Source organism: Acyrthosiphon pisum, chromosome X (genome assembly GCF_005508785.2).
Source record: "Acyrthosiphon pisum isolate AL4f chromosome X, pea_aphid_22Mar2018_4r6ur, whole genome shotgun sequence".
NCBI classification, from domain to species: domain Eukaryota; kingdom Metazoa; phylum Arthropoda; class Insecta; order Hemiptera; family Aphididae; genus Acyrthosiphon; species Acyrthosiphon pisum.
The window spans coordinates 120801643-120805950 of NC_042493.1; the positions used below are offsets into that span (position 1 = coordinate 120801643).

A 4308-nucleotide genomic window follows, 5' to 3' on the forward strand; every position below is an offset into this window, starting at 1 on the left:
CGGTGAATTCGCAGAATCATTTAGATTTTAGAAGTCGAAAAGGGTATAAAAACATATCAATATACTTTTAATTTACACATTACACTTACACATTACCATAAGCTCATAATTAATTAAACATACATTTTGGAAGGAGGGCCTATGTATAAGGGAATGCGCATATAACCAAAATTCAAGAGGTATACACTATTTATTGAATTAGGTAAAAAAAATATTCATATTTTACACTTTTAAATTTAATCCAATGAATGTTACAGTGTGTACATTATATTAGTGTGTCTGGTGTCATCTTCTATTATTGGCGTACTAAATTTTTCTAAGGAAAAAGAAAAAAGTTAAAATTTCAAAATAAAATAATACTTGCGTCTTGCACTAGCGTCTAGCACGGAACCACAAAAAACCAAAAACTAATATCAATTATCAATATCACAAAACATTTTATTAATCATTATCAGCTGTCACATAACAATTAACAGCTGCTTCATTATGAGCCAATGAAAATATTCGTTAAGTTTAGAATTATTAAACTAATGGTTAGTACTAGCGGTAACATTGTAATAATGGTTTGTTTTAAACTCGTCACTAAAGTCCCCGCTACGTTTAACTGCACGCTAGCCTAACTGACAGATAAATATAATTTAGCGGGAAATTGTAATAACGGTCCTAAGTGTCTACTTAAAATAATAGTTATACTTAAGTTAGCTATGACAATTAACGATATGTTGCATATTATGACATGATCTGGACTATCAACTGAAATAGTATAGGGAAATTAATAACTTATAATTTCTATTCACTATATAATTTAAGCGTTAACCATCCAAGGCACGACAAAATGTCCCAGTTAAAATGAAGAAGGCAGAAGAAATCGCCAAACAATCTAACAAAGGGCTTTACTCAAAATCCACTCCCTCTAAACTATATATCACTGATTGTTCTAGTGCTGCGGTAAATAAAATTAATTTTGTTTGAGGAGAAATAAATGTAATAATTATTTGGATGTTTAGGAGTCTGCTCGTGCCAAGGCACTTTTGCTTAGTCTCCAACTGATTTCCGAAGTTTGAAGCTATGGTCGAATACGTTGCGAGGTGTTGTAAAATGCGTCTTCACATTTGAAGAGAGTACCTTTCTTTTGGCTGGTTAGTAATTAGTTAATATTTTATTTAAGTTTGATTGAATTGATATTATCTATAATTCAGGTTGATTCATGTTGATTAATTTCTCATATTTATTTGAATTTTGATTTGTGTTATTTAATTAAAACTTAAATTTTTAGGTATACATGCCCGAGTGATGAACGAGCAATCCACGGTGAAGCACCCCCCAGCAGCTGAAGTACATTATCAAGAAGCATTGGTGTCATCAAGAAAAGATAATGCACCATGTAATTAGAAATTACCGTAAAATCCTGTAGTAATCGTGGAAAAATGATTGGATGGCTGTTCATGGGAAATGTTAATCTATCAGTGGTGCTTGTAAAAGAAGGGCTGTATACAGTACACAGGTCAGCTGAGCATTTAAAATACTTCAAGCTTTTGCAACAAGCAGAAAAATATGTAAAGGATAAGAAAATTAACGCTAACACAACAATACTTAAGAGGACGCTACACCCGCATGTGTTGTCTCCGTCTAACAAATGTACAACATAGCAAAAACTGTTTTGTGCGGGAAAGAACCGAAAAGGCTACAATCATAACTAAGAAACGTGATTTTTTTCAAATAAAAAGGAGAACTTTGGCTGTGCAACATCATTTTTATTTTTTTGATATAATTTATATGAAAAAAGTTTTTCAAGTTTGATAAACATAAACAATAATGATTTTTGAAACAGTAAGAAATTTTTTTTCATATAAATTATATCAAAAAAATAAAAACGACGTTTTACAGCCAAATTTCTTCTTTTTATTTGAAAAAAATCTTGATTCTTAGTTATGATTGTAACCTTCTCGGTTATTTCCCGCGCAAAACAATTTTTGTTGTGTTGTACATTTGTAAGACGGAGACAACGCATGCGAGTGTAGCATGTTCTTAACGAGAAATATGTCTAATACTTTAACACTGATTCATCTTATTCTATACGATTTGTTTTAGTTATGGAAGAATTATGTCGAGGAACCAGTGGAGGCAAACAATAACAGCAACAAACCTGATCATGAAGAAGTAAAGGAACGCAAAACCAACTATGTTGAATTGCTTCTATCAGAGGTTAGTCCTGAGTTGCATGTCCCATAGATAATATAAGAATGGATAAGACATGCCTATACCAGTTCCATATGGGCCCGTGTGCTTTTTTGGGGAAGAGAGAACATAAAGAGAGAAAGACGATTTGGGGCTTTTTAAGTTTATGTGCAAATCTATTTTATTAAATAATAATAATAACATGATAGTCAGTTATATTTAGATATTTGTCAGTTTGTATTTCGATTGTTGTGCCCTCTGTGTCTGGAAAATGGAAATTGGAAAATAATATTTTAACAAAATAAAATTATGTTTAATATTTATTATTTTTTATCAATTATCATATTAATATTTGCCCCATTAACCTTAAATAGTATCACTAAGTTTTCATGTGAAAAGTTCTTATGTCCTATCCACTCTTATATTATCTATGGCATGTCCACGTACAACCTGTATCAGAAGGACCCAAATTAGAAAATCTTACTGACAACTTGAGGAAATACTTTGATTCTAATCATCCTATTGTTGGTTCCTACAGTCCAAAACAAGGTAGTTTTTAAATATCTCTAATTTATTAATTTTATATGATGGTAAAATAATATGTTTGTTCTATACAATTTTAGTAGAAAAGTGTGCAGCTAAGGAAGTATATATATGCAAACTAAGCTTAAGGAAGATTAACAGTATTACCTCGCCAAAGTAGAAAAGGTTGCTGGCCTGAGTATTCATGTCTTGTATACTGATTATGGTCACAGAACATCGTGATTACTCAAGAGTATGATAATTTGCCACCGACTTTTGAAAATGATCAACCGTATGCCAAAGATTATGGATTTGCACTTGTGAAACGACCCAAGTTACTTGAATATCAAGAAGATTCGATTGCCGTTGTACGTGATAAGTTCATTAACAAGAGAATCAGCATCAATGAAGAGCACACTTACGACAATCTTCATCACATTACCGTGAAAGATGCTGACAAAAAAGAAAATCTCGTCAAGAAAGATTCTTGTTAGTTGAAAGACGTTGTGAAAGATTCCCATTTGAAAAATATGGTAATAGAAATAATATTTATGGATCAATTTTCTTTGTATTAAATCATTCTATCTTTTTTTCTATCTAGATGACTGAGTACATTGAGGCTCAAGAAAAGGCTAAGAAGGATCGGTGACATATGTGGGAGTATGGTTACATTACAGAAAATGACGCTAAAAAATTTGGTTGGCTAAATAAATGCGCTCAGTTTCACTTTTTCACACTTTGGATTCATATAGAATAATGTTTTTCTAGACTTAAGACATGATATACTTAAAAAAATTAAAATTAATATTTTCCTCTAACAAATTTTGTTATGTTTTAACAAATTTACATTATTCAATAATAAAACAAAAATAAATTTTTTTAAATAATTATCTGGTTTCATATGTGTACCTATGTTCAGTTAAAAATTATAATTTATAAAAATCATCATCATTATGTTTATATTATGTGTTGTTAAGTAATATTAATATGTATGTCTTATTATATAATATAATGTATCAAATTATAGGCTTTTACATTAATAATATTTGTAAATTATAATTACTATAAATTTCAAAAGATATATTCATTACTTTTACTAAAATTAAATGAGTACACTTAAATTTAACTTACAATTAAATAACTACACTTAAAAAAAAATTTCAACTTTAATTAAACAAAACTCAGAGATCAGATAAAATAGATACTATGTATGGTTTATAATACTAACATCTACTCATACCTATATATAATATAATACAATTAAATATTAAACAATGATGAAGATTTTACATTTTCTTTAGAAAGCTTACGTGAATAATATTATGCATATAATAGCTTATGGATTTGTCTCCAAAGTTAAAATTCTTTAGGTAGTATAATTATAAAAATATTATTTTGGTTTTCATAGTTTCGTTTCTGTGTAATTAATAATTATTATTTATTATTTCGCAGTTTCAAGCCCTATTTTTTACTTAAATTGTACATAATATTATATTCAAATTCTGATTTTTAGAATTCTAAATACTCTCGAAGATTTTCGAATTCTTAAAATTTTTATACCATTTAAGAATGATGTTGTTACAATTCATACTTCTAAAATAGGAATAT

General features: G+C 29.0%; 1 long non-coding RNA gene across 1 annotated transcript; it reads left to right on the forward strand.

The window, feature by feature from the left end:
• Positions 1–2563: 2563 nt before the first annotated feature.
• LOC107884199 lies at positions 2564–3475 on the forward strand. The gene is made up of 3 exons (XR_001679768.2): positions 2564–2727; positions 2802–3233; positions 3302–3475. It is a non-coding gene; the product is annotated as an uncharacterized LOC107884199 (long non-coding RNA).
• The last annotated feature ends 833 nt before the right edge of the window (positions 3476–4308 follow it).